At 45.5% G+C, this 20,726-nt stretch overlaps 2 protein-coding genes across 6 annotated transcripts in view; one reads left to right on the top strand and one right to left on the bottom strand.

Annotated features, from left to right (window-relative positions):
- LOC133747078 (zinc finger protein 717-like) overlaps positions 1–3,435 on the top strand; it is a 380,365-nt gene extending 376,930 nt beyond the window's left edge. Inside the window, exon 5 of the transcript XR_009864272.1 lies at positions 3,129–3,435. The gene's annotated coding sequence lies outside the window, so the exon portion shown is untranslated. The remainder of the gene's footprint in view (positions 1–3,128) is intronic.
- LOC133747076 (zinc finger protein 260-like) overlaps positions 1–20,726 on the bottom strand; it is a 313,614-nt gene that overhangs the window by 54,868 nt on the left and 238,020 nt on the right. The window lies entirely within an intron of this gene.

Here is a 20,726-nt window from a genome sequence, read left to right as displayed (position 1 = left end):
GAAGCCAGGAACCTGGAACTCCATCTGGATCTCCTATGTCAGTTCCAGGGACCTAAATACTTGGGCCATCTTCTACTGCCTTCCCATGTGCACAAGCTGGAAACTGGCTCAGCAGTACAGCGGCCTGGACTCCAACTGGCACTCCCATATGGGATACCAGTGTTTCAGGTGGTGGCTCAACCCGCTGTCTACAACACTAGCCCCAAGACTTTTTACTCCTAAAATTCCCTTTCTTCTCCAGTCATGATAGATCTGAAGCTTTGGGCAGAACATGAACTGGCAGAGGTAGTGAGAAAAACAGCAGAGGATGAGGGAGCAGTTCTGGCAGCCTGGCTTCCCTGCCATCTTTTCTGACAGCCATTTCTGTTTGCTGCAGCGACACCCGAGGAGATGGCAGCAAGTCTATAGAAAATGGAATCAAAAGATGGGTTTACCTGGGCGCAGAAAATGTTTGAAATCCAAGCTTAGAGGACTTCAAACCATCCATGGAAATGTGTTATGAAAAACCGTGTGTGCAACAAGACCTATGCGAGGGTCAGTGACAGTGACCATGACTGACCCTGCTGATCGTGTCCTCTCAACCTTGTCCGTGTCTCTTTCCTTGCAGGGCAACAGGCTTCATCTCCCTGAACACACTCTGCCAGGGGGCAGCTGTGCCAGGGAACCTGGTCTCCAGCTCCTAGAGGGCATCACCAAGGCTTCCCCATCCTGCAGGCCTCCACTGCAACCATCTGAGGGGGACTCATGGGACTGTACCTGCTGGACACAGAGACCCAGGTCCTGATGTGAGTGGAAAGCTGCATTTCATCACATTTAGTGAGGTGGCCCAGTGTCTGACACCACTCTGGCTGTGACCAGAAACTTCACTGCATCTCCTCCTTCCCCTGCCATGTGACCACACAGGTGTCCTCTGCCCTCTTCCCCTTCCCCACTGGGCTGCTCCTGCCTCCCAAACACCAGGAACACTCACTGGAGGGTCCTGGCCAGTCCACCCCTGAGGCTCTGCTCAGACACGGCAGAGTCAGCCTCGGGTCAGTTTAGCACGGGATATAAGCTAGCCACTTATTTATTACTATGTTTGTGCTGAGAGGGTTATTTTTCCCCAACAGAATGATGTTTCCTGTTTACTGCCAGGACAGCCAGCAATTCCTGTTGTGAGAGCAGGGCTCTTCAGAGAAAGCCACTTGGGCCCAACCGAGGCTGGGTGGGGCTTTTTCGGGCAAGCTGGTTCAGAGGAAGGTCAGGCTTAGCCAGAATCCACACGAGCTGCCTTAACAGGGTGTGTCAGAACATCCAAGGAAGCTCCTGAGAAGTGGGAGCAATGAGGGCTGTGCAGTTGTCTGGGGCCAGGACCTGTCATTCAGACAGCTGGAAAATCAGATCATTGAGAGAGGCCTGCCTTGATTTTCCGACCTCACTGCAGCCAGGGTCTCACCAGAGGGGTCAGGAAGGACACTGCCTCACAAAGCTGTGTGCCCCTCCTAAAAGCCTAGGTCCCCAAGCCAGCTCTGGGCCAGAGGCTGTGGTGTAGATGGGAGAAGCTCACACCCAGATCCATGTGGAAATACAGAATGGCACCCAGCCCCCACCCAACCCTGTTTTGGTGAAAGTTGCCTGTAGCCTCTCAGCCAGTGTCCCAGACACATCCTGTCCCTGTAGCTTCCTCTGGCTGGTACCCCCATCCCTGTGCTCCCAGCTCTGTGCAGTCACAGCCCCCCAGGGGACAGACAGAAGCAGATAGCATCCCTGCTCAGCCCCCAGCTGCTCTGCTTACCTCTGGAGTCTGCCTGGATCACATGACCTCCTACTGCCAGATCTGGCTTGTGTGCACAATGTTGAATCTGAAGTTCCCTCTGGCACTTGCAGAATGAACAGGAGTAGGGGAGGGGTGGGTGGAAAACTGCTGTTTAAACCTTAGTCCTGGGGCTGGCACTGTGGCCATAATGGCCATACATGTGTTGATCCACAGCCAGGAGACATTCCATTTTTTTGAGTCTCCCATGTGGGTGCAGGGCCCCAAGCACTTGGGCCATCTTCCACTGCTTTCTGAGGCAACAGCACAGAGCTGGATTTGAAGAGGATCAGCAGGGATGAGATCAGGTGTTGGCACCACAGGCTTACCCCACTGCATCACAGTGCCCACCCTTGTAATTCATTTTTAAATCAAGAAGAATTATATCTCCCTCCAGTGTTTACTCAAGTTTGTGTGCTTATTATATCATATTGTGGTTCCATACGAATTTTAGAATTGTTTTCTGTATTTATATAAAGGATATGAATCTTGTAGGGATTGCATAGATCAGTTTATATGGCATTTTGCTTTTAATAATAATAATTCTTCCAAATCATGATCAGAGGATGATCTCCTATTTGTGTATCTAATTTTATCATTAATATTTTGAAATTGTCAGTATAAAAATGTTTCACCTATTTGGTTAATAATATTACTGAGTATTTTATTATATTTGTTACTTTTGTGACTGCTTTTTTGTTTCCTTAATTCTTTTTTTAAAATTTTTATTTGAAAGTTATAGAGTCCCGGTTGTTCCTCTTCCAGGCCAGCTCTCTGCTATGGCCCGGGAGTGCAGTGGAGGATGGCCCAAGTGCTTGGATAAGTACCTGGCTCCTGCCTTTGGATCAGTGCAGTGCGCCAGCCACGGTGGCCATTGGAGGGTGAACCAACAGCAAAGGAAGACCTTTCTCTCTGTCTCTCTCTCTCACTGTCCACTCTGCCTGTCAAAAATAAAAAAAGAGTTATAGAGAGGGAGAGGCAGAGAGAGAGGGAGACAGGGAGAGAAAGAGAGAGAGAGAGACCATCCATCCTCTGGTTCAATCCGTTAATGGCTGCAATGGCCAGAACTGGGCCAGGAGCTGGGGGCTTCATTTGGGATTCCCATGTGGGTGGAGGGGCCCAAGGACTGGGCTATTTTTTGCTCATTTCCAAGGCACATTAGCAGGAATCTGGATCGGAAGTGAAGTAGCCAGGAGTTAAACTGGCATATAAGTGGGATGCCAGTGTTGCAGGCGGTGGTTTTTATCCATTATGCCACAGTGCTGGCCTGTCCCTAATACTTTTTAACCCATGTAGAAGTATTATTTAGAAATGTGTTGTTAATCTCCACATGTAGGGAACCAGACCGGAGGAACCGTGCCCCTAAGATGGCGCCGACTCCCTGCTTCCGGGTTCTTCCTCATCTCAGGGAGTTCCCGCTCTTGCTCGCTCCTTCCCGCCTTAGATTTCCCGCTCTAGCTCGCTCCTTCCCGCCTTGCCACGAGATTGTCCTATCCCCGCGCTTCTAGCCTATCACCTGATTTGTGACGTGTATTGTGCATATAAACCCTTGCTACGCGGGTGTAAGGGAAGTTCCTGCCCAGAAGAGATCGAAGCTGGATCTCCTGCTTGCCGAGCAATAAAGGAACCCCGTGCAAAGTGTTCGGTCTCTGTCTCTTGCTGGACGAGGACGGCGCCGAGCAGCTGGTGGCCCGTACGGGGAACTTCCTCTACGTTGCCCGGTAAGTAGAAGGTAAGCGAGGTCAGTCTTACCGTCTGGGCCCCGCGAGTGAGGTATATCTCGTGGTTGGAGGGTGGACGCACCCTAAGATAGCGGACGTGTTTCCCCGCTTTAAACTGAAAGAATAGCAGACTTGTTCCCCCGCTTTAAACTGAAAATAAGATAGCGGACGTGTCTTCCCGCTTTAAACTGAAAATGGGAAATTCATCTAGCCATTCAATGTTGCTTAATCCGTTAAAAGCATTATTGCGTAGCAAAGGGATTAAGGTTTCTAAGACCACACTTGTCAGGTTCCTTGGAAGTGTTGATTTCTTTGCGCCGTGGCTCACCCACGAGGGCCAAATAACTCTTGAGTCTTGGGAGAAATTAGGAAAGGATCTCCGGCGCACAGTTAACGATCCCCAGGAACCCGATATCGACCCCGTTGTTCTCCCCTTATGGGAACTACTGCGGGCGTGCCTCCAAGAGGAGAGGTCGGTGGGAGCGGACCGCCCGACTCTTACGGCGGTTCGCGAGGCTCTCGAGGAAGTTCGTTCTCAGAGCTCGGACGGCGCCCGGGACCTCATACAATTTAAGGACACGGGATGCCAGACTTCCTCACTGGCCTCAGGCTCCGAATGTGGCTCCGCCTCCTCTGAGTCTGAGGGGGAAGGGGACGGCGATCCTAAATCCCCGCCTCCTACGTATGCGCAGCTGCGGCAAAAGTTAAAAGATGCCTGTTTACGCCCTCTAGTGCCTACGGCTCCTCCTATCGATGTCGTGCCCGCCCATCAGATTAAAGACGCAGCGCCTCCTACTGGCGGTCATGTAGGCGTGCCTCAGCCCCATCTAACACCCGTGCCGCCATGGCCATTAAACGTCCCAAATGTGCCACCTTTTTCAGGCAGACAGTTTCATCAACAAGCCTGGAAACAGTTGCGAACTGGCGCTCCCGCTGCCCCCGCTCAGGCTTACCCTGTTTTGGCTTTGGGCACGCGAGAGGCCCGGCACGAACCATTGGACATGACAGTATTAAAACAACTTAAGGCTGCGGTCCATGACTATGGACCCACAGCCCCATTCACATTGTCACTCCTTGAATCAGTCGGCCAGTCCATTTTAACACCTAGCGACTGGACCCAATTGGCTCGGGCCTGTTTAAGTCCAGGCGGCTTTCTTTTGTGGCAATCTATGAATACAGAGTGCTGTCATGACCAGGCAGATGAAAATGCTGAGGACGGCCACCCTACGTGGAATGCTGATATGCTTTTAGGGCGTGGACCTTATCAGGCTGACCAGACCCAATTCCCTAGACAAGTATACAGGCAAATTTCCAACTGTGCCCAACGTGCGTGGAGGCAGGCGTCCAATCCAAGTGACTCAGCTAGCCACCTCACCAAGATCGTTCAGGGCACGGCCGAACCCTTCGCTGATTTTGTCGCTCGCATACTTGAGGCTGCGTCGCGTATTTTCCCTTCCGAGGTTGACGTTCAGCCACTGGTCAAACAAATTATTTTTGAGCAGGCTAATAAAGAGTGCAAAAACATTCTTCGACAATATAGACATAAATCTCTGGACTCCTGGTTAAAATACTGCAGAGATACCGGTGGGCCACTTACTAATGCGGGCCTAGCTGCGATGCTGGCAAAAGTCAAAGAAAACAGTCCAAAATCTAAATCGACCCGACCCCCCATATCTTCAGGACTTTGCTTCCAATGTCATCAACCGGGTCACAGAAAACGCGATTGCCCCAATCTCAGCCATGGGTATTCCACGGCACAGCCTTCAGGCATAGAGCCTTGTCGCCGTTGCCGCAAGGGCCCTCATAGGGCAGAGGTATGCCGTTCTGCTTTCGATATCGATGGCAACCCACTTACAGGTAGCGCCCAGGGGCCAAAAAACGGCCAGAGGGGGCTCCCCAACCCAGCGAGGAGCCCCCAAAATCAAATCTACTCTCAGGTTCCACCTCCCGTGTCTGCGCTACACCCAGTGCACCCTCAGCCCGTGCCACTCACAGGTCCGCAGGCCTGGACCTCCGCGCCACCTCCCCTCTCCTCTTAACTCCGGAGATGGGGGTACAATTAGTGGAGAGCGACTGCTCCGGTCCTCTGCCCCCGGATTCGGTTGGATTAGTGTTGGGTCGGTCCTCCGCCGCCCTCCGAGGGCTAGCTGTGATCCCCGGGGTAGTTGACTCTGATTTCACTGGTAAAGTAAAGATCATGGTTCAGGCCCCTCAGGGACCTTTAGTAATCAATCCTGGAGACCGTATCGCACAAATGTTATTACTGCCCAGTCTTCACTCTTTAATCCCAGCTAAAAACCACGTTCGCGGCACTGGTAACTTTGGGTCCTCTGGCATTAATTTTACCGGCTTACATATGCTTTTAAATGAACGTCCCACTTTAGTGTTGCAGATTAATGGCAAGGACATTAAGGGACTTTTAGACACAGGAGCCGACAAATCCATTATAGCAACAAAGGACTGGCCTAGTACATGGCCTACAAATGTGGCGGAACAAACCTTGCAAGGACTTGGTTTTGCTCATTTCCCAAAAATCAGTGCAGCCTTGTTGTCATGGCAGGATAGCGAGGGTCATAGAGGACAGTTTTCTCCATTCATTTTACCTCTACCCATTTCCCTTTGGGGGAGAGACGTCCTGGCCGAAATGGATGTTGCTTTGGTCACCACTTCCCCTGCAGTACGATCTATGCTACAAAATATGGGTTACGTCCCAGGCAAGGGACTCGGTGTCCAGCTCCAGGGCCACCCTTCCCCCATTGAACCAAAACAAAGACCAAGTAAAGTTGGCCTGGGTTTTTCCTAGGGGTCACTGTTTCGCCTCCTAAACCAGTGGAGCCTTTACCCATCTCGTGGCTAACGGACGTACCCGTCTGGGTTCCACAGTGGCCCCTATCTCAGGAGAAACTGGAGGCAGTCAACACTCTGGTCTTGGAGCAGGTCAACGCTGGTCATTTGATCCCATCCACCTCTCCATGGAATACGCCTATTTTTGCCATCCGCAAAAAATTAGGTCAATGGAGACTCTTACATGATCTTAGGGCAGTCAACGCACAGATGCAGCCTATGGGCCCTGTGCAACGTGGTCTTCCTCTGCTTTCGGCACTTCCCAACCAATGGCCTGTTATTGTAATAGATCTTAAGGATTGTTTCTTTTCCATTCCATTGGACAAAAAGGATACCCCACGTTTTGCTTTTACTGTCCCCACCCAGAACCAGGAACAACCGGACAAGCGTTGGGAGTGGACAGTCTTGCCTCAGGGTATGACTAATAGCCCCACCATGTGTCAAGTCTATGTAGCCCAAGTACTAAAACCTCTTAGAGACCGCTATTCCGACTGCAGGTGCCTACATTATATGGACGACCTACTGTGTGCAGCCCCCACAGCAGAGAGGCTCCTGGCCTTATACAGTACACTCCAACAAGTGCTGGAAGGGGCAGGGCTGCATATTGCACCTAATAAGGTGCAATTGTCGTCTGTAGTTTCTTATCTTGGGGCTATAGTCGCCCCTACTCAAATTAGACCTCAAAAAATTCAAATAAAAATCAATGCCATCTCCACTCTAAATGACTTACAAAAACTTTTAGGGGATATCAATTGGATTAGGCACTACCTTAACATTCCTAATGCTGCATTGCAGCCCCTCTTTAATATACTTAAAGGAGACCCGGATCTTGCTTCCCCCCGAACCTTCACCTCTGAGGCCAAACAAGCACTGTCAATTGTCAACGATGCCCTTAGTAAAGCCGCCCTAAAACGTTGGGACCCTGCGGGAGACCTTACTCTTTGGGTCCTCGACACCCTTAAACAGCCCACCGCGGTCCTATGGCAGGATGGGCCTCTCCTCTGGATCCATCCCTCAATGTCATCTACTAGATCTATTAGTTACTATCCCGTGGCAGTGGCGGAGATAACTCTCCTAGCCATTCAGAGGGCTATCCAACATTTTGGACGCGAACCATCCACCATTGTTGTCCCCTATTCCATGGAACAGGTACGTGTGCTAATCGCTTGTACTGATGCTTGGGCGGTTTTAGTCTGCTCCACTTCCGCAACTATTACAAACAGAACACCCTCTGATCCTTTGCTAACCTTTGTTCAGTCTCACCCAGTTATTTTTCCAAAGTCCACATCCCAAAAGCCCTTACAGGGAGCCCCAGTAGTGTATACCGACGGTTCTAAAACAGGAGTCGGTGCATATGTTGTTTCAGGATCTGTGCCAAAAACATTCCAATTCGCTACTAACTCCCCCCAGGTAACTGAACTTCTTATAGTTAACCAAGTCTTCTCTGATTTCCCCGGACCTGTCAATATTGTGTCTGATTCACGCTATGTGGTTAATTCTGTGTCTATCCTTGAGGCCGCAGGACTAGTCAATTCTTCATCCTCCGTAGCGACAGTTTTCCTCACCCTGCAAAAATCTATTTGGAATCGGTCTGCTCCTTTCTTTATTACTCATATTAGAGCTCATTCTTCCTTACCTGGACCCATGACCACAGGCAATGCTATAGCTGATCAAGCCACACGCCCCATTTGGATACTCCAATTTTCTTCCCCAGAAGAGCAGGCTATCCAGTTTCATTCAGAGTTCCATGTAAACGCAAAAACCCTTGCCGCCAAATTCGGTCTTTCTCGTGCTGCCGCTCGCGATATTGTTCGCCATTGTGCCGCATGCCCTACTTTAACCCCTGTGCCTTCGGTGGGGGTTAATCCCCGAGGATTACTACCAGGACATATCTGGCAGATGGATGTCACCCACATATCCGAGTTTGGGACCTTAAAGTATGTTCATGTGTCAGTTGACACCTGTTCCCAAGTAATTTTTGCTTCTCTGGAGACGGGTGAGCGTACCACCCATGTCATTAATCACTGCCTTGCTGCATGGGCAGCCTGGGGCAAACCAAAAACTTTAAAAACAGATAATGGTCCTGCATACACAAGTAAATCATTCCAAGATTTCTGCACCCGTATGCAGGTACAACATAAAACTGGAATCCCTTATAACCCTCAGGGACAGGCCATAATTGAAAGGGCTCATCGAACCCTCAAGGCTTTTCTCTTAAAACAAAAGGAGGGAATTGCCACGGGCAAAACCCCTCGAATGCGCCTCTCCCTTGCACTGTTTACTATAAACTTTTTGAATTTGACAGATCATTCTATGTCCCCCGCTGAGAGACACATGTTAAAGGAGCCATCTTCACGAGGCTATGTCCGTTGGAAAGATGTCCTCACGGGAAAGTGGTACGGCCCGGATCCGGTATTATGCTGGAACCGAGGCGCGGTCTGTGTCTTCCCACAGGAATCTGGAAGAGAACCTCTCTGGATACCGGAAAGATTGGTCAGAAAAACAGCCCCGCCGCCACAAGATACACCTCTATCACCTACGGACGACATCTCCCCCGAGATAACCGAGATTACCACGCTCTCACAGGACGACAAATTGCAACAAAACAACGAGACGTGAGATGCACCCCTTCCGCTTCTTCATACTGGCAGCGGCTTTGCTCCCTGGCTCTTATGCGGGCTTTAACTCCAACCCCACTGCTTTACTGCAGAACGTAGGCAACCCTTGCGACTGCAAGGGGGGGACCAGCAACACCGTACTGCAGCGTACTCACATCGCCACAGCTGATTGTGGGGACAAAACTGCATATCTGCCCCTCCAGGGGATCCCCGGCCTACCACGCGGCTACATATGGACAATGCCTCCATCAGGCACACACCTTCCTCGAGTTGTCTTGTTCCCCCTCTCATTCATTGGGCTGTATCACCCATCCCTGACGGGGAGCGAAAACTGGGTATGCGAGACCAAAGGTACTGCAGCAGGAGTCCACCCGGGGGTTCCGGGGGTCCTGGGAGAGCATATGCATATGCATGCAGGTTCAATTCCCAGCCTGCCCCAGCAAAAGGGAATAAAAACTGATCCCTAACGGAGACATCAGGGGTTGTGGCCAGGCCCTTGAAGTTCCGTAACTAACGGATCACAAGCACGCTGGGTATGCACCTCTACTCTCTGCCTAGTAAATATTCTCCCGGCCCTCATGAGCCAGGGCCGTCGGGGATGTGATTTGTGCAAAAACAAAAGGAGGGAGATGTAGGGAACCAGACCGGAGGAACCGTGCCCCTAAGATGGCGCCGACTCCCTGCTTCCGGGTTCTTCCTCATCTCAGGGAGTTCCCGCTCTTGCTCGCTCCTTCCCGCCTTAGATTTCCCGCTCTAGCTCGCTCCTTCCCGCCTTGCCACGAGATTGTCCTATCCCCGCGCTTCTAGCCTATCACCTGATTTGTGACGTGTATTGTGCATATAAACCCTTGCTACGCGGGTGTAAGGGAAGTTCCTGCCCAGAAGAGATCGAAGCTGGATCTCCTGCTTGCCGAGCAATAAAGGAACCCCGTGCAAAGTGTTCGGTCTCTGTCTCTTGCTGGACGAGGACGGCGCCGAGCATCCACATATACTGAGATTTTTCAGACTGTATTTCAAATGTTGATTACAAGTTTAAATCACCATCAACTGTAAACTGAATAATTTCTGTCTCATTAATTTATTAAGGTATATTTTATTCAACAAAATTTGGTTTATCTTTTTCCATTATTCATGTGAAGTTGAGAATGAATGTTCTGCTGTCGGTGGATGAAATATTATATGAATGTCAATTCAATCTTTTTGATGAATTATCCTGTTCATTTCAAATATACTTTCTGAGTTTGAACCTGCGGGATCTATAAATTACTAAAATACATGTTTGGAAGTCTCCAAATATAATATGATGTCTATTCTTCCTTGCAGTTCTCTCAGTTTTGGCCTCATGTATTTTAATGCTCTGACATAAGCTACCAACATACTAAAGAGCCTTTTGTCTTATAGGACATAACCCCTTTATCATTATTTAACATGTCTGATAATTTACCTGGCCTTGAAATATCCTTTGTTTGAAATTAGCATAGATATTCCAGTGTTGTGGTTTTTAGGTTAGTGTTATTGTGCTCTTTCTCTTTTCATCTGTGTCCTTATATTTAAAGGGCTTTTGTTAGAGACAACATGTAGGAGGACCTTGTTTTTCTGTCTCCTTATCCTGTGGTTGTCCATGTCTTTAAGCTGATACAATAGTCACATTTATAGTGATTATTGGCATTGTTTAATTCCTGTCTGTTTGTGATTCTTTTCTATTCATTATTATTGTTCGCTGTTTCCCTTTTCTGTCTTTATCTCATTTCTGCTTTCTCAGGTTTTGTTTATTTTGTGAGTATATTTTCTTTCTTCTATTTTAACAAATACACTTCTTTAAAAATTATTGTTAGGGATTGCCCTAGAATTTTTGATATGCAAAAATGCCTAGTCTAAGTGCACTTTTAAATAACACTATGCTATATCCTGGATAGTCTAAATGCCACATATCAAGATATTATCAATATTATCATCTCTCATATCTCTGAGAATATTAATGTCATTCATTTCATTTATGTATATACTAAAATCACCTGTTTCTTCTATTATAATTTGAAGTGTTATCATTTAGGTCAATTAAGGATAGAAGAAATAAAAATTTGTTTTTACTTTCATTCATTTCCTCCTTGACTGTTCATTTATGTAAATCTTTGTTTTATGCCTATACTATTTTTCTTTTCTATGGATAACTTATTTAATGATAAACCTCCTCTACTTTCTTGCCATATAATGTCTTTTTTTCTACTTTCTGAAGAATAATTTCATTATCCATAAATTTCTAAGTCTTTTCCTTTCAATAGTTTAAATATTTCACTCCTTGCTTACATGGCTTCTGAAGAGAAATCCAATACATTCCGTTCCCCCCAGCCTCCTTTAAGGTTAATGTAATCATTTCTTCCAATTTATTTAAAGATTTTCACTTTATTTAAGGTTTTCTACAGTTTAATATGATTTGACCTTGTGTCAATTTGCAGACCTTTTATCCTGATTGGTGTTCTGTAAGCTTCCTGGATCCATAGTTCAGAATCTGTCTTTAATTTGGGAAAACTTCACCCATCTTCAGTCTTTTGGATATTTCTGTTGGCATGTCTCAAACTCACTGATATTTTTCACCACTTGACTGAGTGCAGTCTACTTATAAGCCTAAAACAAGGCATTTTTTTAAAAATTTGTGTACAGTGATTTAGATGTCCAGTATTTTCTGCTGATTCTTTGTTAACATCATCATGTCTCTGCTTACGTTACCCACTGTCTTTGCATTTGCAAACATGTTTTCATTTCAGTCCTTAACATGTAGTTTTATTTATTACGTATTTCTTATCTAATAATTTCCAAAAACATATCTTGTCTAGATCTGGTCCTATTTCTTACTTTATCTTTTTAAACTAAGATTTCTCTTGGCTTTTAATATGACTTATAGTATTTTTTTAATATGTGGAACTAATGTGTAAATTTGTTTGTTCTACTTTATATTATTCATTGGTTTCATTAGCCTTTTTTCTGATTAATCCTTTTTTTTCATCCCAAGAATTTTTTCTTAAATACTGTATCTGTTTCATAGTTCTTTTCATTTTTACTCATTATTGCTCTACCAGAGGAGTCCTGTTGATGTGACATAAAATATGGCTGAGCAAAGTTTTCCATGATGTTATTGAATTCTGGGGATTTGATCTTTGCAATTGTTGGATTTTTTTGTTTATTTTTATGGGTGACACAATAAGACTAAAGCGATTTGGAATTAATTCATTGCCATCCTCCAGGTTCGTGAGGTCCTGATAAACTTATTTTCTCTTGGGAAGGAGGAGCTTGTCATGAAGAAACTTTGTAGCATATTTCAAAATGGTTGTTTCCCCCTTCCTGCTGCTTGAATAAGACCTTTCCCATCTCTTTACTGTGAGAAACTGATGTGGTTCCTGGAACTGAAATTCACAAAAATGGGGAGTACCCCAAGACTGTGACTCAAAGGAGTTTTCAGTCTCAAGCCAATCTACACTTAGCTTCCATCAATTCACCAAAACTGTCATAACGTGTCCTTATCAGTGTAAACCTCCAGTATCTTCTTCCACAGATAAACTGATCTCAGTGGTTGTTTTCAGTATGCTCTGTCTCTTTAGATTTCGAGAAGCACATTTGTCCTGTGATCTCTGTTCTCTGATGGTTATGAGAAAAGTTGTTGGTTTTCAATTTATTCCAAATCTCTCTTCTCAGAAAATCAAGAATGTCAATTTTTTAAAAAGATAATTTATTTATTTGAAGGAGTTACAGAGCAAGGAGAGGCAGAGAGAGAGACAGAGAGAAAGAGAGAGGTCTTTCATCCACTGGTTCATACTCCAATTGGCTGCAATGGCTGGAGCTGTGCCAATCCGAAGCCAGGAGCCAGGAGTTTCCTCTGGGTCTCCCACATGGGTGAAGGGGCCAAGGACCTGGACCATCTTCTACTGCTTTACCAGGCCATAGCAGAAAGCTGGATTGGAAAAGGAGCAGCTGGGACTAGAACCTGCACCCATATGGGGTGCTAGTGCTTCAGGCCAGGGCATTAACCCACTGCACCACAGCACTGGCCCCATGGAATGTCAATTTTTAAGCTCATACATGTCATAGCCAAAACAAGGATTCTATCTTCTTTCCTATGCTGTCACATTTTTTAAAAGCTTAAATTTCGATACTATATTTGCTGAAAAACATTAATTAGTAAGGTGCATCTCCTTATGAAAAACTAGCCAGCACAGTAATTAATGCCTTTAAAAGTCATGAAATGTACAGCAATAATGTCACCTTTTAGTCTTACAGAATATAATAAAAAACAGCCAATACATGCCATTTTGATACTAATTCTATCTATTCTTGTCAATGCTGTTCTTTATTCTATATAATTTATACTTTAGAATGTGCAGATATTTCATTAATTTTTCTTCATTATATTATGATCAGTTACAACCACTCATACTTAATATATTTTTTACTGCTTTATCAGAAATTTTCATAACTTTCTCCTCCTTTTCCTTCTTCAAAATCAAAATAAATAAAGTCAGATGCAAACCCAGATTTTTTTATTATTTGTCTTGCCTCAAAGTTTCAGGTTTTTGTCTATTTGTCCTCAATACACTCAGTTCTCCCATGTTCCTATATTTTTGGACATTATCTACTCTTTTCTACATTATGGGTGCATAATTTCTCTGTTATTCCAAGCAAATACAGAGGCCATAAAGACCATAAACAGTAGAATTGTTGTCCAGCACATCTATCCTGTTCAATAATAGCAAGCAGCCTGACATTATTTAATATAAACATATCCTGATATTCAAAAAAAGATATTCAAAACTCTTCAATAGCATCTCATCATACCTGAAAAGTCCTAGACTCCTTTTCCTGTCCTCTGGTGTTCTACTTGAAGAAGTTCAATATTTTTCTCTATCATGTCTGCTATTTCAGAGCATTTTTACTGTTTTTTTAATGCTGTTTAGCAGGAGGATCCAGGCAGTTGGATGACTTGGGATAGAAAGTATAAAGGGCATAGAATAAAGGGCCATGTGAATTTTGGAGGCACAACATATGGGGACAGAATAGATGAGGCATCCATTGCACCTATATGATGCTTTGAGAAAACATGAGACTTCATGGAGACACCGACCAAAAAAAAAAAAAAAAAAAAAGAAAGAAAAAAGAAAAGAAAAATTCAGACTCCTGTCATCACATCTAATAAAATATCAAAATATATACTCTGATTTCCTCTCCTAGTTTCTATAGATTAACAGTAGATTTTTGCAGTTGTTCTGACTTTTCACTATACTCCTGGATTTCCTTTCTTTCATAATAATATTGTTATTTTGATAGATGTGATTTTCTAGTAATTCATCTCATGCTAAAAGGGAAAATGAAAAAACTCTCAACCTTATTTTTTCATTTTTCTATGAAATACACAAATTATCACAAACTCAGAAGCTTACGTTTTATAAATTTGTTATTTCACAAACTCTTTGTGTCAGCAGATCAGGGTATGAGGGAGCTGGCCATTTGCAAAGCAGCAATCAAGAAGCTAGCCATGGCAGGGTTCTCATCTAAGTGCTCACCTTGGATCAGCCTGTTTAAAAGCCTACTCGGGTATTTAGGTAACTTTAAAAAGAATCTGTAAGCAATAGAATCTTTTATAATATGAGGTAATAAGGTGAGCGACAACCCTTCACTTTTATCATAACTATAAGTTTGAAGCAATTCACAAGCATTAGGAGAGGTTTATATAGTGGCATAAATACCAGGAACTGTGTGTCATGAGGGTCTCTTTAAAAATTTGTCCACAACATTCATTAACACCTTCTTTTACTAATCGCATTTCTCTAATTCCTTAACAACAGAGTAGCTGGAAATGTTTTAACTTGCTGGATTTGATTTTCCCTCTCACCACTTTCTTTGCATGTACTCACATCATGTGCTTCTCAGTCATCCTACCAAAATTGTTCTATTCCAGGTCACCAATGATCTACATAACCATTGCAGAGTCAAATTGGCAATTATCAGCTCTCCTTTTTCAGCCTGTTACTAGCAGTGAAATGAGCTAGTAATTATAGCCTCCCCCAAATATACTCTAAACCTAACATCTGGAATATCCATATTTACTTAATTTTTCTCTATCTTTAGTTATCTCCAATCTCATCTTCTAATTTCTGTTTCCCTTGAAATATTCCTGCGTTTATTTTCATTTTTTTTCTTTGTACTTAATTCAGTGCATGAATACTATCTTCAATTCTCGTGGTTTTATATGTCATCTATAAGGGTAGACATTGTGGTAAAGTGGATTATGCCATCACTTGGGATGCCTACACCCAATATCGTAGTGCCTGGTTTAAATTCAGGCTATTTCACACATTTGACTCAGCTTTCCGGCTTTGTGCCTGTGAAGTTGCAGGTAACAACCCAGTATTTGGGCTCCTGCTACACATGTGGGAACCTTGATGGAATTCTTGATTTCTGACTTTTTTTTTTTTTTAGAAACAGTTCTCATGAGAAGTTTTATTTTTAACAAGGATTGGGAAGACTTACTTTGACATCTGCACCTCTGTTATGCACTTACAGTTTTTCTGCTACTTGATACTTTAAATCTCATTTGAAAAGCAAATTTACCGTTTTAATGCATCAGTTGTGTAACTTGACAATTCATAACTGTTACAAAAGAGAAGAAAGTGAACAGTTGTGCAGGGAGAACTTGGAGCTGTGAGGGTTCCCACGACACAGCAGACAGCCCAGGCACTGGAGGGACATCCATGGCCTCTGGAGCCGCCAACCAGAGAGGGACTCAGCCCTAGGGGTGCGGCCTCGCTCGCCACTGCCCCTAGCTGGCACTGTGTGGAGGGGGTGGGAATTTCCCCAGAGAGGGGCTCTTGGGCTGGGACCTGCGCAGAGGGATTTGGTGCCTGTTTCTCAGTCCAGGCTGAGGTTTCCCGTGGGGTTGCCCTATGACTCCACTATGCCATCGGCCTTGACCCTGTGCCCCAGAGGAGCCAGCCCACGTGCAGACACACGGAGCGGGGTTGCAGGAAGCAGCCAGCCCGGCCTGGAACCTCTCTCTCTCATCTGCAGAAAGCAAATGGCAGCCCTTTCAGTGAGCAGGGGAGTCGTGGATCCTCACAAGAACAAGTGGGAGGCGACTCTGGGGCTCCAGGGGGCCGTCTCCTCTTCCTCACATCCATCACGGAGCCAGGCCCCGGCTCCAAGTCCACGCTGGGCACAGCAGCTGGGCCCTGCACGCCCCTCCCTCAGCACAAAGCCCAGGATGCCTCATCTGTCCCAGGCCCGGTCAGCTCCGGTGCCCTGGGGTTTGTGTTTCTTCACTGCAACAGCCTCCCCTCTGGTCCCGAGGATCTGAGGGTTTGAAGGAACGGAGCCCGGAGCAGCCCATGGCTCCAGCTCCCCGCCCTCTCAGAGGACCCCGGGAGCCAGACAGCTGGCCGCCCTCCTGCAGGGGTCGCATCTGTCTTCAGGGAAGGAAACCCGGCTGTGACGGCAGAGACATCCCCGAGGTGAGCACCAGGCCCCATCCAGGCCTGCAGCCTCGTCCTGGAGCACAGGACAACACACAGGGCCCTGCCTCACCTCCCACACCTCACTGGTGAGGGGGCGTGGGCCTGGGGCCAGGCCAAGGAGGGCACAGCCGAGTGGGGCCCCACCCCCGGCCTGGGGCCAGGCACTCACTTCTCCTGGACAGCCAGCTCGTGCTGCATGGCCTCCTCACTGTCCAGCAGCAGGTGGATCTCCCACTGCCTCACTGGCTCCATCGCAGCAGCCTGGGCCTGGGGGTCTCGTCTCTTCCTTGGGGCTGGGTCAGGAATCCCAGGCAGTCCAGTGGTCCCCAGCCCACTCTTTGTTGCTGATGAGGCTCTGGGGCCGATGTGTGAGGTTCCTCCCCGGGGCACGAGAGAGCTGAAGACTGCCCGGATGCCCTGATGGTGGACAGCCTCCTCCTGCTGGTGGTGGTGGCAAGGCTGACCCCTGCTGGGTGGAACAGGAGCTCTTGAGAGGAGAGTGTGGCCTCAGGGGATGCAGTGAGGCAGGACGCCCCTCCTGAGACCAAGGGCTGCAGCCCATGGCCGGCCCCGTGGGGGTGCTGTGTGTGACCGGCCATCTCACAGGCGGGCTCCTCTCTGGGAAGGGGCTCAGTGCTGGCACCTGTGCCCCAGGCTCCATCCTGTTTCCCTGCAGGACCAGCCTCTGTGGAAAGTCGGGCACTCGTGCCCTGAGCCCCCTCCCACTGCACGTCCAGCCCAGGCAGAAGCTCTTGATTTCTGACTTTTTCCTGGCCTAACAATGCTATTGTGGGCATTTGTGAGTGAACCAAGAGATAGACACACTCTCTCATGTGCTCTCTTTATGTCTCTTTCAAATAAACACATTTTTAAAATAATATCTATGGGTGAGGAAAGGTTATTTAATGGATGCAATGACAGAGATAGGATGAATAAGTTCTGGTATTCTATTGCACAGCAAGGTCACCATAGGTAATGATTATATACTGTACGTTTTTCTATAAAAACACTACAAGAAATTATTTTAAATGTTTCTATCATAAGTAAATGACAATGCTTAAAAAGACAGATACATTTACCCTGATTGGACAGTAAATAATATATGCATATGTTGAAATAAATGTGATACCTGATACATACTTACAATTTTTATTTAAGCTTATTTTTTTTTCAATAATGAAAATAGGGGCCAGTGTTGTGTTGTGACACAATATGGTAAGCTGCTACTGGCAATGCCATCAGCCTATGTTGGAGTGCTGATCTGAATCCCTGCTGCTCTGCTTCGAATACATCTCCCTTCTAATGCACCTGTGTAGACAATGGAAAATGGCCCAAATGCTTGGGCCCCCACTAAGCATGTGGGACAATGGAATTCCTGGCTCCTGGCTTCAGCCTAGCCCAGACCTAACTCTTATGGCTATTTGGGGAGTAAATCAGCAGATTAAAGACCTTTCTCAGGGCCAGCACTATGGTGTAGCAGGTAAAGCTGCTGCCTGCAGTGCTGGCTTGCCATATGGGCACTGGTTCAAGTCCCAGCTGCTCCACTTCTGATCCAGCTCTCTGCTATGACCAGGGAAAGCAGTAGAAGATGGCCCAAGTCCTTGGACCCCTGCACCCATTTGGGAGACCGGAAGAATCTCCTGGCTCCTGGCTTCAGATCAGCACTGCTCTGGCCATTGCAGCCAATTGGGGAGTGAACCAGCAGATGGAAAACCTCTTTATCTCTCTGTCTCTATCTCCTCTCTCTCTGGGTAACTCTGACTTTCAAATAAATAAATAAATATTTTTTTTTAAAAAAAAGAGCTCTCTCTCACTCACTCATTTTCTGTCTTTCTCTGTCACTCTACATTTCAAATAAGTGAATATATAAATAAATACTTAAAATAATAAAATTAAACAAAAATTAGCTATGTACCAATAAATCCTAAATTTATATATTTATCTGGACCTCTTCTTTTTACTCACCTCTATTAATCTGCTGTACAATAACCCATTTCAATGTTTAATAAGAACATTCTCTAATCTGACATACATCTCAATAGCTGAGAATTTCAATTTTCAATTGTTCATTTCAAAACAATCATAGCAATCCTCATCAACTCATCAACCACCTTCTCTCTCTCTTCCTTTCACATAAAATAATTAATACATAATGCCTCCTTGTTGCTGTCTTTGAAATACTTCCCATATATGACAATTTTTGACCCTCTCCTTTCCTAACACTCTGGTCTGTGTAATCACCTTTTTTTATTATTGGTTATTGTCTTTACTTCAATTGCATAGTTTTCTGTCTTTCAATTATCTCTATCTGGTTTTATTATCATTATAGAAAATAGAATAGTTTACTTTCAGATGAAATTAAAACCCATCATTCTACTTACAGAATCTTCTGATTGGGCCGGTGCCGTGGCTTAACAGGCTAATCCTCCGCCTTGCGGTGCCGGCACACCAGGTTCTAGTCCCGGTCGGGGTGCCGGATTCTATCCCAGTTGCCCCTCTTCCAGGCCAGCTCTCTGCTATGGCCCGGGAAGGCAGTGGAGGATGGCCCAAGTGCTTGGGCCCTGCACCCGCATGGGAGACCAGGAGAAGCACCTGGCTCCCAGCTTCAGATCAGCGAGATGCACCAGCTGCAGTGGCCATTGGAGTGTGAACCAACAGAAAAAAGGAAGACCTTTCTCTCTGTCTCTCTCACTATCTACTCTGCCTGTCCAAAAAAAAAAAAAAAAAAAAAAGAATCTTCTGATTGTCATTATCTCAGAACTAAATTTAAATCCTTTACCATGATCTAGAAGACATTCTCAAACTTACTCTTTGCTGTATTTTTATTGCTTTTGGTTAATGATGAAATTGGGTATTTCCAATTAGTCCTCTGGACCAAGTTTAGATGATCCCAATTTTGCTGTCAACATCCGAGAATCATAATCCAGAGCCGTTTGATTACATGCTTTCTTCTCTCCATCAGCCTGATCAGGATATTCACCTTGGCCACCTCTAAGTCAGAGTTGCTTCACAGCTTGTCTGATCTGGTGATAGCTGGCCTTGACATCTCGACAAACATAACTGTGTGTGGCCTTCTGTCTTCCTCATGGCAGGCTCTGTTGTCAGGGGGAATGTAGGCATGCTGATCAAACTTGTTTCTCCTGGAGGTGCACTTTCAGGGATCTTTGAGCTTCCTCTGGAGTTACACTGTTTTGTTTGTTTTTCTTCATCCCTTCCTTCCTTCTTCTCTCCCTACTTTTTTTCTTTTCCTCCTCTCCCTTTTCCTCCACTTCCTCTTTGTCCTCTTCTACTTCTACCACCACCACCACCACTACTACTATTTCTCCTTCTCTGCTCTTTCTCCCTTCCTCCCTCCCTCTCTCTCTCTCCCCCTCTCTCTCCCCTTCTCTCTCTTCCTTTTTCTCCCTCTTTCCTTGTCTCTCCATCACGGGTGGCTGTGGATACCTTTCAGTGCTGTTTTCTTGTTCTTCTAAACACTTGTCTTAACATCCATTTAGGGAAAGGCAGGAGCTTCTTTGTTTTGGTGCCATCAAAAGGGCCATATTTCTCACTTTGCTTAAATGTAATTTATAAGTCCATTTTGTTTCAGAATTACACTGAAGGAGGAAAATCTAGTTACACTGTATTTTTTAAAAGATTTTCTTATGAATTTGAAAGGCAGTTACAGAGAGAGAGAGGGAGATACAGAAAAAGAGAGAGAGAGAGATCTTCTATCTGCTGATTTACTTTGCAAATGGCAGCAGTGGCCAGGACTGGGCTGGGATGAAGCCAGGAGTTTCACCTGGATCTCCCATATTGGTGGCAGGGGTCCATACCCTTAGGCCATCTCCTACTGCTTTTCCCCAACATTTTGTAGGCATCAGGTATTTAGGGGAGTTTATCAGTGGATAAGTGCTCTCTCTCTCCCTTTCTCTCTCTCTTTCTCTCTGTCTCTGTGTGTGTGTGTGTGTGTGTCTACATTTCTGTCACTCTGTTCCAGGATATTTTAGGAAATGTAAAGAGATAATACCTCAAAATATAACATTCTTGATCCCACCTAACTATTGATGGCCTAAGTAATTTCATTTATCTTATTGTAGAGATTTTTGTATTTCTCTAATTTTTCATAAATTTAAGTTTCTCAGTAAGCACTCTATAGCAATTTTTAAGAAAGTTATAATAATATTGCATATGAAAAAATGCAGCCTGGATTTTCAATATTCTGAAATAATATGAAGAATAAAGTGAGAGAAATATATATGAATATTTTATA

This window comes from Lepus europaeus, chromosome 18 (assembly GCF_033115175.1).
Source record: "Lepus europaeus isolate LE1 chromosome 18, mLepTim1.pri, whole genome shotgun sequence".
In the NCBI taxonomy this organism is placed as follows: domain Eukaryota; kingdom Metazoa; phylum Chordata; class Mammalia; order Lagomorpha; family Leporidae; genus Lepus; species Lepus europaeus.
Note: the sequence above shows the minus strand (reverse complement) of the source record. Positions and strands in the feature narration are given on the sequence as shown.